Genomic DNA, 27,130 nt, shown 5'->3' with positions numbered 1-27,130 from the left:
TTGTTTTCTTATTCATTCAGCCACTCTATGTCTTTTGATTGGAGCATTTAATGCATTTACATTTAAAGTGATTACTGATTGGTACATAGTTATTGCCATTTTATTATTCGTATTTCTTTTTTCTTTTTTACTCCTTCTCTTATTACAGAAGTCCTTTTAACATTTCTTTTAGTACTGGCTTGTTGGTGATGAATTTCTTAAGCTTTTTCCTGTCTGGGAAGCTCTTTATCTCAACTTACATTTTAATAGAAAGCCTTACTGAGTAGAATATTTGTGCTTGTAGATTCTTGTTTTTCATAACTGAATATTTCTTGCCAGTTGCTTCTGGTCTGCAAAGTTTCCGTTGGAAAATCAGCAAACATTCTTATGGAAGTATCCTTGTAAGTAACTAGCTGCCTTTCTCTTGCTGCTTTTAAGATTCTCTCTTTGTCTTTTGATCTTTAGCATTTTAATTATGATGTGTCTTGGTGTGGTCCGAATGCCTTTTGTTTGGGACTCTTTGTGCTTCCTGAGCTTGTATGTCTAATTTCTTTGCCAGGTACAGGAAGTTTTCTGTCATTATTTCTTCAGATAGATTCTCAATCTCTTGCTTTCTTTCTTCTCTTTCTGGCACTCCTATGATGTAGATATTGTTTATGCTTCATGTTGTCCCAGAGATCTCTTAAATTATCCTCATTTTTTAAAATTCTTTTTTTCTTTTGCTGTTCTGAATGGATGTATCTGCTATTTTGTCTTCTAGTTTACTGATTTGATCTTCTGCTTCATGGAATCTACTGTTGAATCCTTCTAATGCATTCTTCATTGCAGTCTGGTTCTTTTTTATGGTTTCTATGTCCTTTTTTATGCTCACTCTCTCTGTTGAGGTTATTATTGTGCTCATCTATTTTCCCCCTAAGTTTGTTAAGCATCCTTATAACCATTATTTTGAACTCTGTCTCTGGTAGGTTGCTTTCCTCCATTTCATTTTGCTCATTTTCCTGAGATTTCTCCTATTGTTTCATTTGTGGCATGTTTTTTTGTTGTTGTTTTCTCATCTTATTAGCTTCTGTTTGTTTCTATGTGTTAAGAATATTTATTTTGTCTCTCAGCTTTGGCAAGACGGCCTTATGTGGAAGGTGTCTTGTGTGGCCTAGTGGTGTACTTTCCCTGATCCCCTATGCTGGGGCCTCTGGACATGACCTTTGTGTGGATTGTGTGTGATCTTCCGTTGTCGCTAAGCTTTTATTGGTGTTAGGACATCAGTGATGGGATTAATGCTTAGGCTGACTAATTGTGGGAATTAGCTGCACCCACAGGGTAAGTTCCTGTGTGGGGACTGACCCTACGAAGGGAGATTTTCCCTAGCAGGATCGTGTACTTGTTGAGACCATCTTTTGTGTGTACCACTTATAGGACTAGTCAGGAATTGCTCTGTTGTGATCTGGTGTCAGCCTCCAGATGCATTGGTTTTGTGGTCCCTTGGGAGGGTCTCCCCAGGAGGCCAAGGTCAGCTGTTGCCTTTGATTTCCCAGGACTACCTGGTGGGAGCTATGAAGTGATCTGCAAATGGTTGTTGCCTATGGTGGATCTATAGGTAAGTGGAAGAGACAACACTGTTTAAGCAGTGGTCCAGTTATCTCCTATTCCTGACCTATGGCAGTTTAGCAGAAGGACCAGTGCTCCTCAAGGCCTGACACTGCCTGTCAGTTGCCTGTAAGTCTCTGAAACTGGAAGAGCCTCTGGACAATATGCTTATTGGGTGGTGCAGGGACCCTGGGAGTCTCCTGGTTCTATTGAGTAAATTTCCCCCTGCCACCGCAATGTCAGTTTACATGCCAGCACTGTCTCTATGGCTCCATGTACAAGTTTCCAATCATACAAGGTCAGCTGCTACCCACATCGGGCTTGCAAACACCCAAGCCCTGTTTAAGAATTACGGAAGCTTGTGGGCGTGAGTGTGTGGCCCGCCACCGAATGCTTTCACGGGTAAACAGGCTGTGTGTGGGCTGCATGAACTGATTGCTGTTGTTTGCTGTTGAATTCATGACCCAAGGAAAAGCATAGCATGGGACCGAATTGCCTGGGAACAGGCTGGCCACAGGTAATTTGTGGGTTAGGTGGGACATCGTCTTAGTGAGGCAGGGGCTGTCAGGCCTACACAATGCCAGATTTGCTGCCAGCTCTGGGACTGTGGGCTCCCACTAAAGTCACATATTACTGCGTGACCTACTGTCATCAGTGATGGGCCCACAAAACCCCTGAGATCAGCCCAAGTGATACTGTATCTCATGCTGGCAGCCGTGATTTTCCCATCACTGTATCCCCTGAACTTTGCTCACTTGGCTGGCTGAGATTGTTTGACTGCACAGAATGTGCCACCCCAGGGTAGAGGCAGCTGCCTGTCAACATGCAAGGGGCGCTTTGTGGATCAGAGGGGGCAGGATCTCAGGGAGTCAAGGGCTATCAGGCCAGCAGCCTCAGTTTTCTGTGTCTGCACATTCCCACAGTAGTCTCAGAGCACAGGAGACAAGCTGCTGTCTGGGGTAGTCCCATTGACCGTTACAATCCTGCTCCCCCCCAAGAGATATTGCAGCTCGTACAGGCAGCAATGGTCCGCCCACAACTGTTTCCCCCCAAATGCACTCACTGCACTAGCCAAGGTCTGTTGCCTGTGCAGAATGCTCAACCCCAGAGAAAAGCAGGGCAGGGGAGGCTGCCTGTCGATGGGCTGCAGGCACTTCGTGGCTTGGGCGAAGTGGGATCTCAGAGAGACAAAGGAAGTCAGGCCAATACAGCCTCAGATTTGCAGCAACTTCTGAGCCTGGGAGTTCCTGCTGTAGTCACAGGTCACAGTGAGCCAGCTGCTGTCTGGGGCGGTCCCATAAACCTCTACTTTCCCCCTACATGATGCCGCCATAGCTCTTGCAGGCAGCAGAGGTCAACCAGCCACTGATTTCCCCACAGTGCCCGGCCTGTGTTAGCTAGTTTGTTGCCTGTATAGATTGGGAGACCCAGAGGGAGGGGCAGGGTGGTCTGCTGTCAATGGGCCACCTGGGGCAATTTGTGGGTTGGGTGGGGCAGGGTTTCAGGAAGACAATGGCCATTAGATCAATACAGCCTCAGTCTTGCTGCAACTTCCGTAACCATTGCGTTCCCACAAAACTTACAGATCACAGCAAGACCAGCTGCTGTCTGGGACTAGCCCACAGATCCTTGAGATCCATCCAGGCTCGTGTTGGCAGCAGTGATCTGCCCGAAACTATCTCTGAAATACATGCTCACAGCACCAGCTGCCAGCTGCGAATGGTTGGCCCTGAATAGGCACAGGGCGTGGCAGCCATCCAGCAACAAAAGCCTCGAGCAATCTGGGGGTTGGGTGGAGTGGCTGATCCCCTCAGGCCACTGCTTCTTGATGTCCCTGTGGGAGGAGGCTGCACAGTCAAGCTGGCGTGGTCTGTAGATTGCTCCGTAGCGGCGGACTGAGGCACAATGGTGGCTACCCATCCAGCCCTCTTCTGGTGCCAGGTAACCCAGTCTTTCCCTGTATGAATTTTGTGTGAGCCTCTGACTCCTCCGCTGATATCCCGGTGAGTGTCTGCAGGTGAGGGAGCCTGTGCATGGACCATTCAAAGGGGCCTCTAGAGTTTCAGTCTTCTTCCATCTCACACAGACAGCCAGAATCCCCTCTGGTTTTTACAGTCAGAGTTTTTGGAAACTCCTCTTCCCTAGGCTTGGACCCGGGGCTGAGGAGCCCCCGGATGAGGCTAGGACCCACTCTCCTTCAGGGGTGCCTCTGCAGCCTCTCCTTCCCGGTATTCATCCACCACTCGTGGGTGCGGATCCAGCCCAATTTGCAACTTTGCACCTCCTACTAGCTTTGATGTGGCTTCTTTATATGATTAGACGTCTGAGTTATGATCAGCTGGACTTCAGGTGATTCTCCACATTGATTCTTTTAGAATTTGGTTGTAATTTCAGTGCAGACCTGGGAGGAGGTAAACCCTGCTTTTACCTAGTTCACCGTCTTCCTCTTGAGAGCTAAGCAATATAACTTTTGAGATGGAAGGTATGATGGTTTAATTTGAATTCTAGAAAGATAATTCTAGTTGGATTAAAAAATAATGAGATACTAGATCCTTTAAAAGGTCGTCATGATGGTCATGGTGAGAACTGAGCAAGGTCTGAGTCAAGTAAGAGAAGTGGATTTCAGAAATATTTAAAGAAACGAATTAACTATGACTGAATTTGGGGGTTTGGGAGAGGGAATTAAGGCACCAAAGATTCTAAGGCACAGAATTGGTGTTGCTGTGTGTGCCTAGGAGTCAGTGTGAGTCAGAGCATATGACGGCAGGAACTGATAATGAATGACCCTGTTGAAATCGAAGTATGTGAAGGATATTCAAGGTGAGAAGCCAGTTGGAAATTTAGACTTTTTAACTCAGAAGACGCATGAGATTCGAAAATATGTATTAGAGAGAGAACAGCATCTCTGTAGCAATAGAAACATTGGCCATGGATAAAACGAGGAAATCTGTCTTTTCTGTAATGAAGAATGCGTCTGAGTCATCAAGAAAGAATAAGGGGTCAGAAGTGAGATAGGATCCTAACACAGGGCCCGATGTTCAGCGTAACTAATGTGGGAAACGGGAGGAAGCAAAGCATGGGAGAATACTAATGTCTTGTCACGTTGACCTCTAAGACCACATCGAGTCCATCGAAGGTGTTGGACATGTGCTGGCTGGAGAGTCAAGTGTGCTAAGAGCTGTAACGTGGGCTGAAAATTAGGGGTTTATAGCCTTTTAGGGCCAGAGACCCCTTTGGTAATCCAGAGAAGCCTATGGATCCTTTCTCAGAATAATATTTTTTAAATACATAAATTAAAATGTATAGTGTTAGAAAGGAAATCAATTAAGATGAAGTATTATCAAAATATCAAAAGCAAATTTGTGATATAATAGGGTATATATTTTAATAATGTACATATCTTTATTAGCATTTTAAATAATAGTTTTAACAGTGGGATGAATAACCCCAAATGCAAAGTTGTGATAAATGTAAGTGATAATTTGAGATGTTTGCAACAACTGTTATGTGATATGAAAATATTGGCGATTTCTACTGGTGACAAAAATCACAGGTACTGCTAATATTTTCTGGTTTGTATTGGTAATTGAAGTTAATGCTAAATTTAGTTAAAAGTTATGGAAATAAAATACTTTTTTTTCATGAAAAGATGTGGGCTCCCTCTGCGTTCTATCCGTGGACAGCCTTGAGGATGACTGGACTCTGAGTTAAGGACTCCTGCGCTCAGTGAATAGGCAGAAGTACATGCGTTTCCCACACACAGTCGCAGATTTGTTTGCAGATAGGAATTAATTTTCTGGATCAATTTTCGTATGCCTTGTTCAAGGGGAGTTTTGTTGAAAAGACTTGGATGTTTTAGATATAAAGTAATTTGGATGCATTTAGTTAGCCTCCATGGAGAGTTATCGAGGAGAAACCAGTTCATCTCTCAATAAAAACATAAATCTCGCTAACCTACCTTCAGCCAAAAAGGCAGTTAGTGCATACTGACAATAATTCCCCGGTGTTTTAACTCTAGTTCTAACGTTTCAGTCTGAAATGACATAATCTATAATTGTTTATCATCTATGGATAATTTTATAACTAAGATTATGGTAGTGTAGTAAAAATAGTTATGTTATTTTGTTAATTTTGTTAGAATTGGAAGAAACTTAGAGGTATCTTTCAAATCTCACATTTTGCTGATGAGGAAACGGAGACCCACAAAGAGAAACAGAACTTGTTCTGGTTATTTACTATTGTATAACAAATTTCCACAAAACTTGGTGGCTTAATTGAAAAACTATTTTTTATCTCAATTTATTGGTCAGAAATTCAGGCAGGGTTTAGCTGGGCAATTTTCTCTCTCTCTCTCTCTCTCTCTCTCTCTCTGTGTGTGTGTGTGTGTGTGTGTGTGTGTGTGTGTGTGTGTGTGTGTGTTTGTTCTACATGACATTTAACTGGGGAATGAGCTGGTCCAGAGGGTTCAAGAGAGTTTCATACTATGTCCGCTCCTCAATGCTGATACCTTGAGTACTGTGCTAAGTCTCAATGTCAACTGAGATGTAGGTGTGTTCAATAAGGAGGCAAGGTGCCTGCACCCTTCACAACCAACAATTATATTGGGTTTCTTTTTTGTTTTATTTTGCCTCTGTTTATTTTCACGTGATTGGAGTCTATCTTGCTTTCATTCCATCAGACAGAATATGGGGATTATTTAAAAATAATGATAAAAGCACATCAGCAATCTTTCAATGGGAGGGATTAATGTGGGTTCCAGGGGGAAAATTAGTTTGCTTTTTTGCTAAAAATCACAATGATTAAAGGAAAAATTAATCAGAAGAATAAAAAACACACAAGATGTTATCTCAAGCAGAATGGACATGAAAAACAAACCACAAAGCAAATAATGTGCATGATTATTGACCAAAATGGAGAGAGGGTAAGATTTGGAAAATAAATATTTTTCAACACAGGCACATATGGAGCCAGAAGGCATTTTAATGTTCTGTGTTTTTCTATCATCTATGCCAAGAGAATTTATGATCAGAACATTTCTTCATGATTTTTTAAATTAATAATACAAAAAAGGAGCCTGGCATATTAAATGAGGATTGTTTTCCACAATGATTCAGTAACAGACACCCCAGAATGTTCTACCCAGCAGTGATAAAATGGAGGCTTGGAAGCTTCCACATCTAAGATTCTATCTTTCTGTATCAGCCCATGGGCCCAAATAAGCACATTAAAATGACCTATTTAAGAGTTTAAATGGTCAAGTTACCCAAATTTTGGTGCATGATAAAGCTATATATAAGAATTCTAGCTACTCATTACAGCAGAGTAATTTTTTTCTCCCCTCAGGAAAATGGTTTTCTAGGGTCATAGTATATAATGCAGTATTTATGTATGTACCATGTCTACAATCTATAATTAGACCATCACATTGGAGGGGAAGACTGGAGATACGTCAGACCAGTAATTTAAAGAACATCTCATTTTTGTTTTTTGATCCAAATGTACAGAAAATATCTTCAACTAGCCAGATTATTATATTATACTATCTTATGTAAAAATTTGATATTGTCCAACCTAAGGTCACGTGATGAACTGCTGGAAAGCCCCTCACTGGGATTTGGAGAGGTCAAGGGACCTGTCCAAAGTCACAAACCATCCAATGTTAGCGCTCAGGATGAATCTATTCTCCTTACTCCTAAATCTGAATTTTCAATTCTGGACCCGACTCCACATGTGCAAAGTTTCTGTATTCAGTTTTAAAATCTGACATGTCTCTTGATTTTTCTTTTTTCTTTTTTTCATATAAGTTTAGATTTTCCTTACTGCTCATTTACTCATTTGTTCATTCAATCATCAAATATTTGAGTGGCTACTATATACTGGACACACTCTATGCTTTGGGTGATACAGCATGTAGAGACTTTATATTCCACTGGAGAAAGATAGACAATCAATCAATCAATCAGTCACTAAAGGGGCAAAATGTGCCCAGAATAATTATTCTATATAGAATAGACAGAGGGACAACTTCTGTAAAATAAGGTGACTTTGGAACAGAAATATAAAAGGAAACAAGGAGCCAGCAGAGCAATGGGCTTCACGGTATGCTTCCTCTATAGTTCTACAGGTTCTATAGATGGTTTGATGATCTGTTGTTGCCATCTTGATATTCTTAATAATTTTTTTTTTTTAACAAAAGACATCTTCATTTTATATTGGGCCCAGCAAACAACGTAGCTGGTCTTGGAGCAGAAATGAGCTATGTGATAGTCGGGGGAAGAGCACTTCAGGCAGATACAAGTAAGGACACAAGAGCTGAAATGAACAAGAAGTAGAAGGCCAGTCAACTGGAATGGGGCAGGCCAGAGGGAGAGTGACACGAGGTGACATTAGAGAGCGGGCAGAGGACCCTCGCTCAGCGCTTGTAATGACTCTGCCTGTCATTCTGAATGAGATGGCAAACCATTGACCAGAGTGGCGACATGATTCGACCTTCATTTTAAAACAATTATTCTGGGGTTGAGCTATTTGGTTATCATAAGAGCTCAGGGTAAGATTTACCTATGTCTCAAAATAGGCTAATAGCAATTTTACACAAATTAGCTGCATATCTTATAAAGAAGGCTTTTAACTTTTTAAAAATTCAAAATGTTAAACAAATACATTAAAATCTTTGTGAAAGTGACAAATTATTAACTCTACGGTTATATAGACTAAACCTTTTAAAAATTTTCTCTCCTAGATAGTTTCAATTTTTAGAAACTTAACAGCTATAATTCCTAACCACAAGTATACTTGCCCACAGAAATATTCTTTTATCTGGTTTTACTAGAAAAAGGATCATACATATTCTAGAGAATGTTTAATCTTCTGCTATACTTCAACTTCCTCCCTTGAGAGAGAGAAGAAAAAAATCATGCTCCATTGTTGAATAACACCACTATTTCATGAAAGATGTTTTTGCCAAATATCCAAAGGAAGGAATCCAAAGGAAGGAATCTTATTAAATTCTTTTGCTGGTTAGAGTATTTATTTTTGAAAAATTAAAAGTTATTTAAGTTTCTGAAACTAAATCTAAAGATTATTCAGTGTAACGTATAGTACATGGGATTTAAAAAAAATGATATAAAAGCATGAGAAGGAAATTTGAAGTTGCCAGGGGATATTCTAGAGTGAAAGAGAGAAGCGCTGGTTACACAAAATATATTAGAGTTCTGTATTTGTAGCTATAGAGAGACTTTTGTAATGTGGGGTCCAATGCATCTGTCAAAGTCAATGGGAGTTTCTTAGAAGAGAAAAATGTCCCATAATGATGTCCTGTGTATGTATAATCCTTCCAGTACTTTGCAGATGCTTTCGTATCTTTCGTAACAGTTTATCCTCATCATTTTTGAAATGAATAAGGTGGGTTTTATTTCTAATGGATCGATAAAGGAATAAGAAGCCTAAAGAATTTAAATAATGAGCTCAAGGTTCATAGCAAACCAATGACAAAATAGGAATCTATATGTTCTGATTCTCAGTTCAATGTTCATTCCGTGTCCTCATATTTGTTCTCTTTATGTTAAGGAAATGGAGTAGCAGCTACGTGTGCTCAGTGAAATAGACCAAACAATGATCACTGATAGTGGTGCAAGTAGTAAAAAGAGATAAGAAAGCACGCACGCACACACACACACACACACACACACGATTATAATTGAACCTCTTCACAATTAAAAACTTCTGTTTTGCAAAGCTAGTGTTAAGTAAATAAAAATATAAGCTATTGACTGAAAGAGAATATTGGCAAATAGAAAGAATGGATTTCCAGAATAGATAAATGCTCTGCAAATTGGATAATAAGAAAATATTCAAGGAAATTAAACATGGGAAATATTTGAACAGAGACTTTACCCAAAAATATGTTTGGAAAGTAAGTCTACACGATGATGGCCTTTTTCCTTAGTCATCAGAAAAATGCAAATTAAAGTCACAATGAGATCTTGCTACACACCTAAAACAGAGGCTAAAATAAAAAATATCAGATAATACCAGGAGCTGATGAGAACATAATCACCACCGAGAATTCTCACATAATGCTTGTGGGAATACAAAATATTCATGCATTTGGAAATTTCATATAAGTAACTCTACAACACAGAAATACCACTTGTAGATATTGACTCAAGAGAAATGAAAATTATGATCACACAAAAGCCTGTACCTGAATGTTTATAGTAACTTGATATCAAAATTTCTCTAAACGTAAACAACTCAAATGTACTTCAAGTAATAAGTGGGTAAACACACTGTGGCATATCCATGTAAAGGAACACTATTCCACAATAAAAGAGAGTAAAGTACATGCAACATCGTGACTGGATCTCAAATGCATTCTGCTAACTAAAAAAAAAGCCTGACTTAAAAGACTGTGTGATGTTTAGTTCCATTTAGTGCCTGTTGAAGATATTCTGGAAAAGGCATAACAGATCAATAGTTGCCAGGGACTGAAAGTAGAGGAAGAGATTGCCAAGGGGTTTAAGGACATTTTGAAGGAGGTGGAACAGTTCTATGTCTTGATTGTGGTAACTGGTACATTATTTGTAACCTGATGTGTCACACTCATAGAACTGCACATCAAAAATGGCCAATGTTATCAGTAAATTGCGCCACAGTTTTATAGAAAAAGGAATATAAATACATGAAATCCAATTGAAACCAAAAAACATGATGTCTGGTTGATATCAAAAGAAAAAAATATTCCGGACAATAAGAAAAACATAAATTGTCCAGAGTTTCTCATATTCGATAATAAACTTACACTGTCAGCTGACATTTTTAATTACTATCTTTAAAAGTGAAAATTCGAGGACATCTAATTTGTTGGAGTCCATTATTCAATTTTAAAAACTAAACATTATGATAAATTAAGAATGAAATTGGATCATGAATGATCTAAATAGTATAATTTTTATTATATTTTAAATGAAATAATTACCTGGAAATGCCTTTACTTACTAATTTATTCAGCCATATAGAAATAATCTGAATAATCAACCGCCAGGATATAAACCCCAAAACCTTTGCTCAGCAAAGGTAAATAAAAGACAAAAACCATTACCTTCACGGGCCATTCTTCAATTGGCCAACAGGTATTGATGTTCCGTGAGCTATTAAGAATCTTGTCAGATTCAGTCCTTAGTATTGTATGTGATTATTGCTTATTTGCCTCAAGTATCCGATATGTATTTGACTTGGCGCCAGCATGATACGTTTGCCTTCAGAACCCTATCAGTCTTTCTTCGTATTTCAAGTCTAGTAGCTTTCATGATCTAGTTAACCCACCGGAAAAGAAGTCTAATCATTTTGCAAAATTTACTTTCCTCTTCGGTTTCGATGCAGTCTCTGCTCTCTTGTTGAAAATGCAAAGACCCATGGTTAGTAAACACAGCCTTGCTTTTCCACAAGGTAGAGAAACACTTTTTTATATTTGGGCAATCAGATTTTAAAAATAAAAATGGGAGAATCAACATAGTACAAATTAAAGTAACCTTGAAATACCATTCCCACATCCACTAAAATAACAACTATAAACAAATCAACAACAATAGTTCTCAGTCCTGCTGAAGATATGATGAAAGTGGTACATTTTATTTTGCTAAAATGGCCTTATAAATTTCTAAACTTATTTGTGGTAACAAAATGGAAGTACATTATGAGATCTTAAAAATGTACATTTTGATTAAATAAGTCTCCATTTAGGATTTTTTCCAAAGGAAATACTTTGATGGGGAAAAACTGATGCCTGACCCATATATTATCCCAGAATGAGTTAAAATAGCATTAAAATAGAAAGCTAATTAAATGTACACCATTAGGGGAATTGGATAAAAAAGAAAAGAAATTTAGTGGAATACAGACTGTGGGAACATTTCAGGTAGCAGGAGAATAGTTTTAGCTACCTGTGGTCAGCACTTACGTTTAAACATCCCCCGCCTCCTCCCCTTACCGCCCCTATAACGGTGCTAAGCACCTTTAACAAACTATATATTTCGTTTATTTTCTTCATTATCTGTCTCCTTTAACTAGAACAAAAGCCACCTTGTGAGTACAGATATTCTTACCTATTTTCTTCACTGATATATAGCAGACTCTAAATAAATATTCATTAATAAACCACAACAATAAAAAAAAAGAATGAAAAGATACTCAGTAAGGACTTTTAGCAGCCTCATTTTGATTCCGTTTTTGCTTTTTATGCAGCCATTTGTTTATTTGTTCATTTAGCAAATATTGACCAAGCCCTACTCTGAGTCAGGCATCATAACAGGTTCTGGGGAATAGACGTGAGCAGACAGTTGTGAGCCTGCGGTGTGAGGATGCTCACAGGCTGGTGGGAAGGCACAGCCGCTGGGACAGTGTCCCGCCAGGGACACGAAAGCAGAAGAGAGGGCGCTACGCCATGGGGCGTTCGCCTATGTGGGGGTTAGAGATCCTTAGACATCAAAGCCTCGCGTGATGAGGAGGAGTCACTAGGGAAGGATGTTCCATATGAAGGATGAGAGCACTAACCTGGCACTTCTGAGGAGAGAGAAAGACCAAAGTCACTGTGGCTGAGGGCGTGACCATTGCGGGGCTGCACAGTGCATGGTGAGAGCCCGGAGGCAGGTACGCTGGGTCGTGGAGGTGCTGGAAATGCCGCTGAGGACTCGGGTCTCTGCCTCGAAGACGATGGGAAATGACTGACAACATGCATAGCTTTGTACAGGCAAATGACGCAGCCCTATTTCAAGTTTGTAGAAACGGCCGTGGTTGCAATATTGTGCATGGACAGGAAGCATGTCTGACGGGAGACAGCTGGCCCTGGGGGGGTGACACTAGCATGGGCTGGGAGCCAGGATCACGAGTCCAATACCTGTCCCGCTCTCTGACCTTCCACGAGTGAAGGGGATCTCCGCGCTGTCTGCCTCTCTGTGTGGTTTTAAGAAGGGCTGCGGCTGTAAGGCTGTCAAGCGCTGTCATTGTGAGGTGCATTTTGTATTTCTCATCTGATCTGGAAAGGAGCACCATTAAAGCAGAGAGTGCTCATGTCAGCTGAGAAATGGGCTTATTCTCACCGATAGTCCTGAAAACAACGTGAAGATATTTGTTCGAGTCATATTTTTAATTCCTTTGATCGGTTATCACAGGCTTTGGGATGGGGAATATTCAGCAATTTATGTTTTCTCACTTTCACTGTATAGATTAATTTGGGAGCAGAAACAGAGGGTTGCTATGGAATTATGCTTGCAAAGTTCTCGCTGTCCCACAAACAGGGCTGGGCCCCGGCAGCAGGCCCGAGGGGGGCGGTTTCCCTGTGGAGTGCCCACACTCACAGCGGGAGATGCTGGCTGCTGGATCCCCATTCTCCTTTTCCAGTCAGTTCCTAGCCTGCTGCGGCTGGGGGCCCAGCCTTTCAATTATTCAAGAATGGGGAAGTGTTTGTTGCCTGATGCAGGATTTGTCTTTTATCCAAAAGAACAAAACCCTGGTAGGTGAGATTCAACACCCAGGGCAGCCAGGTCTCTGGATGCATGCAGGTCGCCGACAGAGGGGCCGTTGCAGAGGGACGGGGTCCAGTTCAAACAGCATAGAGAGTGGCTGGAAGAAGAGAAAAAGACAAACAGATGAATAGAAAACATCCTAATCCCGCCTTCTTTTTGTCCAGCTAGAAAACTAAAGCTGCTGAAATAGCAGAAATCTCAGGCTGTGGGGGAGAAAAAAGTGGTTTTGCAAGGAGATTTGCCCTCGGCTGGGTGGTGAGAACTCCACTTTCCAGCCCTGGTTCTGCTGCTTATCAGCCTGTGTCTTTGAGAAATCACCTCTCATCTTTGAGCCATGTGAAATGGGCAAGGTAGACCAGATGATCTCTAAGTTTCCTTCACATCTCTGTCTTTAATTTCAGCATGATTTTCCGGCCTTGGTGCCACCTGTTACTAGAGCCTCTGCTTAGGTTGGAGCCGGTACTGGATCTCTGCTGTTCATTGTCACTCATTCAATCCTCTATTCTTTCTTTCGGCACACAAATAGTGAGCACTTGCTCTGTACCCTTCAGGGGATCCCAGACTGTGCGTTTTGCGTGCTGCAGCCAGATGATGAATGGCAAGTTGAGTATCGCCTCTGCTTTGGCTTTCTCGCCAGACTCTGAAGACTGGATTAGTTCTAGAATCCATGATGCTTGTTCATTTATGCATGTATTCACTCAACAGATATTTACTGAGCATAAACTATAATCCAGGTAGCCAATTAGGGAAACTCAAAGATGAATCAGAGAACGGGCTTGCCCTCAGGTTCGCATGGTCCTGTTGGTAAGACTGATGTGTAACATGACAACTATAATGCGGAGAGATGAATGCAAAAAAAGTTATGTGCACAGGGAACTACGAGAGCACAGAGGGGCAGCATCACTGACCGCTGACCAGAGAGCCCAGGAGCGCCTCTCACACGGGCAGGGTCTGAGCTGAGACTTATCGTTGAATAGCCATATTACTTTATTCTGATTATGAAAGTTACATACATACATATATGTATATATTGATATCCATATATATGATTATGGGATTCATTTCTATAGAAAAAAATTAAAGCATTAAAAAAGGAAGAAAATAAAATTGACATTTATCCCATAATTCAAAGATAATAACTGAGAATTTTTTACAAGATATATAATTTTGGTATATATCTTTAAGATATTTTTGATGTCTTTTTTTCTTTTTTTGTTGTTTTGTCAAAAAAAATAAACACACCGTAAGTACTGATTTATAAATTGCAGTTTCATTTAATGCTATATTATTGACTTTTTCATATCAATAAATAAAATTCTACTTTGTTATCATTAAGAGCTATATATCATAGTCTATTATATATATGCCCTATTATTCTTTTAGCTAATGCCCTTTTGATAGATTTGGGTTAGTCCATTTTTCAGTATTATAAACAACCTTGTGATAAACATATTTTGGACAAATTCTTAGAAGTTGGATATCTAGGCCAAAGGATATTTTAAATATTGACACACACTGCTAGTTGTGCTTTAGTTTAAAAGCAGAATTATATTTCCGTGTGTGTGCGTGTGTGTGTGCACTCACACATGCACATGTGTTTGCTTTAGCTAATGTTAATTAAGTACTTTCTATATTCCAGACCATAGACTAAACATTTTACATACATTACCTGATTTCATGTTGCGACACTTGAGTCCAAGCTGATGTCCATACAATCACTATAGGAGAGACTTTAAGAAAAATAATTCTGAAGCAATTTTACTTCTCAATCTAAGAAATTTAGTGGTATTTGGAGGAAGAAGAGTAAACATATAAAATATGAAAGGAATGATAACATTTTTCTTTTAGCCTTGCTAAAGTGTTAGTCTTTTTATGCCGTTGACCAGAGCCCATTCTTGTGAATGTAAATCCAGAAGGAGAAGTTGCCCAACCAAGGCCTATGACTGCTGACATGATGAACATCCAACCTTGCAGTAGTAACACTACATTTTTTGTTCTCTATACCAGCTGATATTGCTGAAGTTTTTCCTAAAAATAGATAGACCCTAGGTCTTGATTTTGCCTGGGATAGTCCTGGTCTATGTCTGTTGTCTTGAAATAATTGTTAATATTGGACCCTTTTATTTTCAAATAATTGTTAATATTGGACCCTTTTATTCAAAATTATTTGGACGATAATTTGCAATGAGTAAACTTGTTGCATGCTGATGAGGCCAAGGCAGGTCTGAGCAGTAAGGCAGCCAGCCAGCTGCTGCACTTCCCCTAACCCTTTAGGGAGGGCATCTCTGTCCCCAACTTTCTAAAGAAACACCTCTCCTAAAGTGTACCAGAATATCTGTTCACCCCTCTTATCCAAATAATAGCTGAGAATCAGATAAAAAGCAAAAATATTTGCGCAGTAAGAATTAGTGGGTTCCGTAATAAAATTCTTGCCTTTGTCTATGGGAAAAAGTCTTATTCAAAGCCCCTTTTCTCCTCTTGTACTCACAATCCCCCAAAGGCCTCCGTGTCTTATGTCCTACAACACAGGTGATTAAAAGAATAGGTTAGAAAAGAGAAAGAAGGCTAGAAGACAAACACTTTGGCATGAACAAGAAGAGAGTGAAAGTGGCTTATATGAGAGGAAGAAGACAGCTTAAAAAAAAAAGCAAAAAAAAAAAAAGCAAGAACTACCATTGCAGGCAAACGGCCCAGCCCACCGTAATGGAGTCTAAGAGAATCGGTGCAGAGGGCACTAATGGGAGTTTGCAATGATGACCTTGAATTATCAAGAAAGTGTTTTCGTTGCATTTGGCTGGCTGCATTCAAGAAGGTAGGGTAGTGTAAAACATTAGAGGAGATCTCTATCCGAATAGCTCATATTGCTTAAATGAGATTTACGGGAGGTAAATCTTTGTGAGCTGAGTACCTCAATTACATGCAATGCCTTCACCTTCTGAGATTCTTGCGTAGCTAAGAATTTAATATACAAGAAAGGCACCTAAGTCCTGTTTCCTGCCCTCAATGATTTCAAATGCTTGTTGATAGTATGAGTTTTCACCCTTCCTAGATGTGTTTGCACTTTAATAAAGAACTTTAAAAAACCAAAATGCCTTATAATCCCCAAGGAGCCAAGTTCCAGTAATATAATTCGAGGCATGGAGAATAGAAGAGGAAAGTCTTAGGGGACAAAGGATTTTCTGGTGATCCATGCAGAGAGCGTTAGCTTTTCTTTGTGTGAAGGTAGCCCTGTAAAAAAGATGGTCTTCTTAGCTGTTCATGTCCTTTGGAGTCATAAACTCACACCTTTGAAGAGCCCTCTGGACCCGAATCATGTCCATAAGACAAAGAGCAGAGTGAGTCGGATGTGCTCATGGTCGAGCAGAAGGCCAAGGGGTCCTCAGAGCAGCTGTCCGTACTACTCAGTACTAATCAGAAGCGAAATTATGGCTCATTTAAGTGACAAGTGGTCCTGAGCTCTGTGTCCGGACCGCTGGGGTTCTCAGAATTTTGGCTAAATATCTGGCAAGCCTCTGCTCATTAATTCCATCCATGCCAGTGTTTAAATTGTAATGAAAACTCAATGTGAAAAAATTAAAAGACTCAGAGCTTTTAATAGCTATCCCCAGAATACACAGCCCTAAGGCGGAGGATGGAGGGCACCGGAAGCGGGAGCTGAAGGTGGCCCTCTCTCCTGCATCACGCGCTCCTCAGTGGTGCCCCTGGGGAAAACAGGTTCTTCCTGGCTGAATAAAGGCTCTAGAAGCGAGAAGGCACACCGCTTTCTAAAGGGCTGGTCCACACCTTTACCTAAACCCTCCAATGCAAAGAATGAGTAGCTCTGAGGGCTGGACAGCCACTTAAATGGGCTGTTGTTTGTCATTCCCCAAAGCAATCCAGATCAGCATTTCCCTGACAGGCTTAGTGCCCCTCGCAGAATGTCCCCGACTTTCTCTGGAAAGTAGAACTTGGGTCTCTGATATTCACACAGGAAAAACAGCCATTTGAAGTCCAAACAGCTCTCTACTGACTCCAGTTGGCATTTCTGTGTTTCTGGAGAGCTTGTTTCTCAATCTTTCCTATTGGTGGAAAAAAGACAGCAAGGCCACAACTAGCAGATTCAGACGTGCAGGGACCACATAAAGCTCACCATCCAGCCTTGGATGGAGGTGGGGAGAGTGGCTGCTTCCCGGACTTGATCTCAGAGGCACACGGACATCTCTTTTATCCAAAGCATCATCCACTTTCAGGGGTTAATGTCTGTGATTCCATTAGCAGAGGCCAATCCTCCTGCAGCCTGTGTGGGTTCAGCTTATATGCCTCATTCAACATCTCACCTTTCATGTGCCGGGGGGGAGGGCCGTGGTGCCCAAAGGATGACGGGGACCCTGGACACCTCAGACCTGGGAAGGCACACTCTCCCACGAGAGGAATGTAGAGATGGCAAGGACACATTTTACTTCTCGGCCACTGGTGCTTATCTCGTATGTGTTCTGCTCCTTAGCTCTATGTGTTAGGGGTGGAATTATGCCCCCCACCCCCGGCCCCCATTCATGTATTGAAGTTCTAATCCTCAGAATGTAACTGTGCTTTAAGATAGAGTCTTTAGAGGGGTAATTCAGTTAAAATTAGGTCATGTGGGTAGGCACTAATCCAATCTGACTGACGTCCTTACAAGAAGAGGAAATTTAGACATAAACATGTACAGAGGGAAAGCAATGTAAATCACGGGGAGAAGGTGGCCACCTGTAAGTCAAGAAGAGAGGCCTCAGAAGAAGCCAGCCAGCCTGTCTCCACCTCAGACTTCTAGCCTCCAGAGCTGTGAGAAAACAAGCTTCCCTTGTGTAAGCCACCCAGTCTGTGGCACTTGGTTAAGGCAGCCCTGACCAACCAATATGCCTTACATCCTATCAGCTGTGACCCATTTGCTCGCCCACCCAGCCTCATTGCCATCCTGGTCTCTCAGGAACATGGTTGCTGAGCTGGGTTTAGCTTATGCCACCTGACCACAAAGTACTACTTTAACATTAAAAAAAAATCTTATATGCTGTTCTACTCCAGAAAAGTCAGACTTAAACTATTATAGGTTTCATCTAGTGTGGAAATTTAAAAGGCAGCTGCTGTGAATAATAACAGGGAAGCTCGGGAAATTAAGGGAGAGAGGCTGACTCCAAAAGGGAGGCTCCGAAAACAGATTTGGATGTTTCCTAAAAAGATGTTAACCTCCATCCCGAGGCCAGAGAAAAGCCCTGTGTAAACCTGGGATGCATAGCGGGTTGCAGAGTCCCTAGGATGGGCCAGGCTTGGTTAGATCCCTTTTCCAGCTCCCAGGGGAAGCAGGGGCAGCATCCTCCAGGGAGAGCCCAGGCTGAGACTAACAGCCCTGGGGAAAGGAAGCTGTGGGTCGCCGTGCACACTCATGCACGCGTGCTTATGCACACATACACACGTGTTCACGTACACGCATTATGGTAGGAGAATGGAGCCTGCCTGAACACGGGTTTTCCAGAGAGATACTCTCAGTTGTGAGGGGTGAGGTGGGGGGGGGGGCGGTTAAAACAAAGACCTGGAGATAGAAGTTAGGGAAAGACAAACCATCGGCTTCATTTCACTCCTGGAAGCTGCAATGGTGGACTGAGCTAGTACGACCAGCAATCAAAGGGGCCCTGTCACCTGTTATATCCACCTGTCCTTTTCCAGGTGTGAGCCAGGACAGCCTGCCCCTCTGTGTAACTCATTTCCACATCATCTACACTTTCCAATAAACTCTTACTCTATTAGATTGCTTCCTGGACGAGCCAAATATTAAAAATCGCCGGTCAGTCAGTTCTTTATTCTGTTATTCACCAAACTGATTTTTTAAGCTCAGAACCAATAAAGCTTTGACGGTGAAGAACAGATATGGATTTCTCGTCCTCACACACTCATATATAATAATAATAAAACTTTATTAAACAAGAGACATGTTGTTTCAGGGAATTTTTCTTTCCCTTCTCCAGTGCCCTGAGGCAAAAATATACAATCTTATTAACTTCCTGGAAGAAATACACCATTCCCTTGGTGCCAACGCTGAGCATTCATCTTCCTGGACCTGGGAGATGAGACAGGCCTTTGACATGGAGGTGTGGGAGCCACGGTTCTATCCGGGGAAACCTAAGGGACTGAGTCTGATTGGGAGACTCCTATCTCTGTGTAGAGTGCAAGAAGCCCAGGGGAATGGACACTCCGAAATGTCCCAGCCAGGGAGGCAAGGAGCAAGGATGTGATAACAGGTTGGTACACAAGCCTCGCCAGATCTCAGGGGGACAAGAGAGACCACTTAGTCAGCTCTCCTATCAGTTCGACTGTCACGGAATCGCTGTGCTTGTGTCCCAGTCACCCTTCTTTTACTTAATGATGGCTCCAAAGCACAAGAGTGGTGAGGATGGCGATTTGGACATGCCGAAGAGAAACTATCAAGTGCTTTCTTTAAGTGAAGAGGTGTGCATGTCTAGGAAAAGCTATGGTACATATATAGGGTTTGGTGTGACCCACAGCTTCAGGCATCTTTCGGGAGTCTTGGGACATATCCCCTGTGGATAAGGGGACTAGTGCATTTGGAAATACATTCTTTAAGGAGGTAATTAAGGTTAAACGAGGCCATCAGGGAGTCGTCCTTGTTGGATAGGTCTGGTATCCTTACAAAAAGAGGAAGAGACATCAGAGATCATCGATTCCTCTCTCTCTAAACTCAAGAAGGGTCATACGCAAAGGCAGTGTAAGCGACCAAGCAGAGAAGCCTCGTGAGGAACCAGCTCTGCTGGCACCTTGATTTTGGACTTCTGGCCTCCAGAACTGTGAGAAAATTAATTTCTGACATTCGAGCCATCTAGTCTGTATATTTTGTTATGGCAGCCCGAGCTGACTAATAGAGGAGCCGATTTCGTCTTAAACACAGAAAGTGCAGAAGCAGACAGGGCAGTTGAGCAAGATCGGGGGGCTCACGTTCTTCCTGCCAGCTCTGCGGGTGTGTAGTCTCTGTGAGTCTCACAGAGCGGAACAGCCAGGCACGGAGATCCTGTGTTTCTACTTTTCTGAGGGCCTGAAAACAGGACAGGTACTTCTTGTCATTAGCTGGGATCTTTCCAGTAAAATGGGTGAAGGGTCAAATGACATCTAAGGGCTATTGTAGGTCATAAGACTAACTACAGAAACAACATATGCCGAGGTTTATCATTGGAAACATTTTATTGGGATTTTTAAACAGTAAGGTGAGAAATCTTTTAACTCCATATAAAAGGGGTAGCAATGGACTAATTATAAATGAGTATTTATATGTATCTCATGTTATATATTCCAGATACTGTTCAGTAAAACCAAATCAAGTGACTGTCGAATATACGTGGTGTTCAGCAGAAGTTGTCCAGATATTTATATGGTATAGGAGACATTTCTAACACACACAACAGTGGCAAAGCATTGGGCAGATTCTCTCGCCCTCCCTCCTGCCCTCCATTAGAGGTGTTAATTTGTAGGGATCCTCCAGATGTCCCTCTGGCTCCATTCAGGCAGTAACAGCTCTGGACCCTGGGCCCAGCTTCCACCCTCAGCCTCTCTGTCTGCTGCATTTTTCTCTAGGTCCCATTTTCGATCAAACACCAAATGTTATCCAGGCAATTACTGTGCACTCAGCTCTGTGCTTTGCTGAACTGTGAGATAGCGGCTCAAATGACCTCTGAGGTTACTACCAACCCGAGAGACAGGGGAGGCTGTCGGGATGTGCATCCTCAGAGATCTCAGGTATTGCTTCCTCCAGGAAGCCTCCCTGATTGTGCAGACAACAAAACTGTTCCCCAAGCCCCATTCATTTCTTCTCCTCCTTCACACAGAGATGGACTATATTTTCCTACCTCTCCTTCATGAAAATACAATTCGTGTGACAATAGAATGTCAGTGGAAGTGATGTTTGTCACTTCCAAACTTGGCTCCTAACTCCTTCACTTTTTCCTTGTCTGTCAGCGGGAGAGGGAAGAACCAGTCAAAAATGCCGAGGTCTTAGGAGATGGTGGGATTTGCTGTATCTGAGAAGCCTGGATCCCTTAATGACTACGTGGAACGGAGCCCTCCCCCCACCCCTGCCACCCTGCCCTACATTATTAGACTGTGACAAATGTGAAAAATAAGGCTAAAGGATGCTGAGCCACCGAGAGTTGGAGGTTGTTTGTTACAGCAATTAGCTGGTCTAGACTCATACACTGACTGATTCTCAAGATGAAAATAATAGTCATTTGATCTCTAATTGTACACGCCCTCAGATAGGGAGCTCATGAACACACGTAGGCAATTTTCTAATGTGGTAGAACTATGAATGCAAACCATGGCCTGTCTGACTCCAGAGAGCATGCTCGTGACCTGTTTCATTTTCAATACTCTGTGGGCTCCCGTGGTAACCGTCAGGTGCTATGGGAGAATAGAAGAGAGAGCCTAACTCTTAGTGTTCCTGAGCTGGAGATAATTTTCAAGCCATGCATATGGGCATTTTTTTTGTGTGTAGTGAGAATTGAGTCTCTCCTTATTTCACCGGCATGTTCCCATCTCATCCTCCCACGTGTACCCTTCCCCAAAACACTGAAGCTGCTTTTGAGTTGGGTCTAGGACCATCTCCTGGGAGTGGGGGTGGGCGGTAACCCTTTGGCTGAAGAGAGCAAACTCCGAGAGTAGGCTTTTGTAGATGACCTCTGTGGCCCTTCCAAAATCTACCAGGCTGCCTAGAGCTCAGCTGAGACGTAGAAGCGTAATGTGGTGAAGAAGTAGGTCTGCAGCCCACAGGCACACGATGGAAGAAAGGACCTCAGGGCCTGAGGCTGGGAGCCCAGGACTCCCACGATGCTCTTCTCCTGTGTAATTGGGACATTCACAAAAAGAAAAATACAGAGCATTCTCAACTCTCCCCTTGCTCGCCTGCCTCCCCAGTCTGGGCCTCGGCAGCCCTCAACTTGGTATAAATCACGTTCCATCAGCCCAAGTGCAGGGCTTCGGGGATCATTTTGGAATAGTAGGGTGTTAATACATCAGGTTTTGTTCCAGGCAGTGAGCCACCTCCTGGGATTTGGGAATCTCTCTTTCAAATCCAGGAAGCACTAATGAGCTAGTAAGGGCTTCTGACCCCCTTGACTCATTCCCCACCCCCGGGGGGCTGCTTTGGGCATTTGAATCAGTCATATCTGCACTGTACTGCAGCCAGGCACAGGCCTGATTTAGCTGTGGGCTTCCAATGAGACTGGTTCCACCTGGAGGCATTCAGACTGTAATTTCTTCTTCTTTTCCCCTAAATTACTGAGGACTCCTAAAAGTGCTTTGCACATGCAGGCCATGGGTTAATGTTTGTGGTTATTTTCTTGGCAATTGCACTGGTGTCCTACATAACAGAGTTTGGCCAGGAGCTGTCTAATTCCATCCCTAAGCGAAATTATGCCGGGAGGCCGACAAGATGGTCCTTAAAGGGGAAAGAGATAAAAGAAGACACATCCTGACAAGCAGTTAAATATCATTTAGCCTTTTATCCAGGCCTGTCTCTCAGTGCCCTAACTTACAGTTACTTACTTGAAAGAGCCTTCTATGACACAAATTATGTATCAGAGCTATTCTAAATGGTTGACAGATGTTCACCGATTTACTATTCTGCACTATTTTTTTTATGCCCACTTTACAATAAGAAACCTCAGACAACAGAGAGGTTAGGGAACTTGCCCAAAGTCACAGAGCTAGCAAATGGGGCCACCACGAAGTGAAGCTGCAAAGTCTGGCTCCAGGGGTCACTCGCTTTGTCACGGTGCCTTTCTCCCTTCTGAGGTTGTTCCTACCTCATCACCTGGCGCAGATCGTTCATCCTACCAAGAATGTCTGTTCTCTTTATACTTCTAAATTCCCGCTCGTCTTTCAAGACTAACTTGCAACCCTAGTTCCCACAAGGAGCCTTCCCGATTGTTCAGCGCTATGCAGTAATTAACTTGCTCTGAACTCCCAACAGCATGGTGGTCCCGACCATGGCACTGGGAGTTAAATTGTGTGAGCCTGGTCCAACACCCAGCCCTGCCATTTGCTAACTTTAGGACTCTGAGTAAGTTACTCACCTTCCATGAGCTAAGGATTTTCTCTGTAAAATGGAGACGAAGACTGTACCTACCTCACAGGGCTATTGAAAGGATTAATTGAAATACCTTATCTAAAATACTTAGAACGGAGGAGCGCTAGGCTCATGCTGTGTGCTATATAAACATTGTATTGTCCTTGTTGTTACTGCTATGATTGTTATTGGCATTATGTCCTTCTCTCCTTGTGTCACAGTTCTGCTCTCCTTGTCAGATCTTTATCTCCTACGAGATTGCAGGATTATCTACTTCCCTTCGAGACAAAGATTGGTTGTGTATATGCTTTAAAAATTCCTCGGCACTTAGTATACTGCAGACAGCAAGCAATCATTTAATAGCAATAGTAAATTAATGAGTTGAAGATACCCAATATTATACCGCTAGCCACAAGGATTCAAAAATCTCTTTCTCTCCCACTAAATTGCATATAAACATAAGTCATAGATCTTTATTGATTTGGGAATGGAGCATCTCAGGGGAAATTGAATCTGCCATAGTTAAAAAAAAAAAAAAGACCCACTCCTAAATAAATTAACAGATGCATTCAATAACTGGGGTGATCTGGTTAAAATGGGTCACAAATTTCATAGGGTATAAATATCAATAGTCTGTAGAGAAGAATCAGCCTCTAAGAATCTGTGGCTCCTGATGTCATCTTCTTAACCTTTGCTTTCTGGTCTCATCTTAGCCAGCCACTTATTTATGATGGAAATTCTGCAGATACTCCTTATTACGTAATTGAGAAACCAGTTGAAGACATGTCTGATTATCACTTGAGGGACACAGCAAAGACCACTTCTTTACTATTTGCTATTGAGATCTTTAGGTTCATTAACTTCAGAATATTTTTAAAGGAATTATTCTGAAGTCAATAGGGCTCTGTGACTGGCTAGGAGTCAGGACACTGCTGAAAAGCATTAGGTCTGCAGTAGACCAGCTCTCTGCAAGACAGATGCATGCCGCTCCCACTGGAAATGGGGAGAGGAGGTTAACTCCGTGATGGCTGGCTCAGTGCAAGTGGGTGTGCTCAATGCGAAGGGGGCAGGGCTTTCCACAGTCTTTCTCTGGGCAACTTCTCATCAGTGTTATTGTTCTGGGAAGTTGGCTTTTGGAAAGGAGGCAGGTGAAGACTTACGGACAGACAGCAGAACCTACTTTTCTTATAACAGAAAGGACAGAACCACATGTTTATAAATATGCTCTGTCACATTTCCCAGGGCATCTTCCTGGATCCTGGGCATCCTCTTCCATCCCTGATGTCATCAATGGGGCTCCAAACTGCCCTGATAAGGAAAACAAAGCACCAGGAAACAGATGTGATCCTAATGGCTTTATCCCATTACATTCCGTTCCTCCCTTCTCAAAATATTTCCTATCTGCTTTCATGGAGTTTTGAGATTTGTTTTCCTCCTATTCAGGGAAAGGTTTGGAATGAGTTTATATGTCATCTCATACTTTCCTGGCTGCCCTGAATGGCATCTCACAGATTGCTCGGCTGTTTTTTATTTTTATTTGTTTCTCCTGGCTTGGGAGATATGGAGAGATGGAGATGACTGGATAAGCTCAGGGAAAAGGCAGTGGTGAGTGTTAACCTTCCCTGGAGGTGCTTTTGGTAGCAAACCAATATCCACCCTGTGGTTCACTGTGCTGGGGTTATCGCGTGAGTAACTTGTGAGTGGTTCCCCCACTCCTTCTAAAGTAACATCCTCCATAACTCTTAAGGAATGTTTAGTATTGTAAACAGTTGTTAAGAACATCCATTTCCTTGTTACACCTCAGCACCTTCTTCATATTATACCTTTCTCTATCGATTTTATTTTGTTCAGTAGTTCACGCACAGTGTAAATCACCATGGCTAATCATCTCTCAATTTGTATCGCTCTTCTCCACGCCAATAACCAAAAACTCTGGTCTATTTCTTATCGTTTCACACTCAGACAATGGTGATTCAGCTGGACAGTCTGCCTCTCTGCTCCTTGCACAGCAATTTATCTTCTGCTTCCTGACAGATTAATCTTCTTAAGTCACTGCCTTGCTCAAGAAAATTCAAGGGCCCCCCATCGTCTACTAAAAGTTAAGCTTAGCCTGACTTTTAAGGCACTTTAGAATCTTTCCTTGCTGGGAGTCCCCAATATGTACTTTATAATTCTCATCATTCCCAAATTTACGCCACACTTGTGGCTCCTTCATGGCCACCAAACACGTCGTCTTCCTGCGATGCCCGACACCCTCTTCCCTGCCTCACGTGTCAAGTTATTTAATTCATTTGATAAAGGGTGTCCCCTCCTCCCCCAGCTTCTGTTTTCTTCGAGAACCTGGCTTGTTTTTAACCATTTCACATCTATGACACACTGTCTTGTTTTTAGAAATATCAGTTCCTTTTGCCTATATTACCAGGCCATTAGCTTATTTCTTGATGAAGTAGAACATCAGCTCTGCCACCCTCACCCCAATTCTCTTCTCCCCACATCAGTTCTTACTCACATAGGGCCAGGATCATAATAAATGCTCCATAAATATTTTAAAAACAAATGATATAAATTTCTCCTTGGGAACTAGATGGTTAGGGTACAATCCTATACTAAAAAACAAACAAACCGAACGAACAACATGTGTTTTCATGCCAGTATTATTGTGGGTGACATACCTTAGTTTATTATTAACATAGACTTCATTTAGTGCTCACTTCCAGCTCCTGGTGACTCTTCACCTACCTGTGGGGCTCTGAGTGGAAGGAAAGCCCACCCCTGAGTCTCAGGAAGGTAAAATGCCTTGCTCTCCCTCGCCGTCTTTGCATTACTGCTTCCCCCACTTGGAATTCCCTTTCCTCCCTTGTCCCTTGATGTACTCTCTCCTGCCTTCAATATTAATCCCAAATATTATCACCCTGGTGAATCTTTGCCAGATCTCCCCTCTCTGTCGTCACTCCAGGTTAAGACAAAAATATAAATGTAAAGGTTAGCGCAAGTGCCGAGTACCTATATAGCCTGATTGTTTTGGGAATATAAATCTCACCCCATCTGTGGACCTGTGGCCTGCCTTGACCTGGCCCTACATTATTCTCTCTTATTGCCACTGAGAGGCGCAGGCTCTGAGCATCTCTCCCTAGCTCTCCTCCACAGGCTGGACTGGCATTCTGGCTCTCTCTGCTCCCACCTGTGAGAACTTTATTATTACCAAGGTGAAAATGTGAGCTTATTCTGTGGCCACCCAGATAATGTGTGGCCTTCAGACATTCCAGCCACTATTGTCATCCATACCTGACACATGCAGCTATAGCCTTTGCTCCTCTAAATGAATCATCTTTGTTCTCCCTCACCGCACCCAGATGTAAGATACCAAAAGTTCTCTGGGCAGAATCAAAATTACTAAGGACATATGTTGCTTATCAGCTTGAGTGTTCGGGTTCTCTACTCTAGGCAGGTGACTTCTAACTTCTGTTCCCCGCCTTAACGGCAGAACATGATCCCAAGACACATGTACATAGCCTTTACCAGATAGCAAAGACAAATTAGAAACTCTTTTTAAATGAATCAATAAATGAGTGAATGAATGAATGCATGTGTGGATATAAGAAATACAAAGCCCCTGTGACAGCCAAAGCTGTCTATATACAGTAATTCCAAACCTAAGCCAACAGCAGTTCCTTGGAAGGACAAGATATATGTAAATAGAGCCATCACATTTAGAATGTCAGGGCTCAGAGAGTTCCTCTGGAGCTTACAAAGGCCACTTCACATTCTCCAGGAAATTCCAAAACTTGACATCTTTCTTAACACAATGCTGGTGAAGAAAAAATCTTCAAAAATTATGCTATTTGAAAAATAAACTATTTACTGTTCAGAGGAAAAATCTGAAATTAACTACTACTCGGAAGCTATCAAAATGTACCCCTATGATACAATGACGATTTAAAATGTAAATAGACGTTTGGGC

The sequence above is a fragment of the Rousettus aegyptiacus genome, unplaced genomic scaffold (assembly GCF_014176215.1).
Source record: "Rousettus aegyptiacus isolate mRouAeg1 unplaced genomic scaffold, mRouAeg1.p scaffold_m13_p_7, whole genome shotgun sequence".
NCBI classification, from domain to species: Eukaryota; Metazoa; Chordata; class Mammalia; order Chiroptera; family Pteropodidae; genus Rousettus; species Rousettus aegyptiacus.
The sequence above is the reverse complement of the archived record's forward strand: the minus strand, read 5'-3'. Positions refer to the sequence as shown.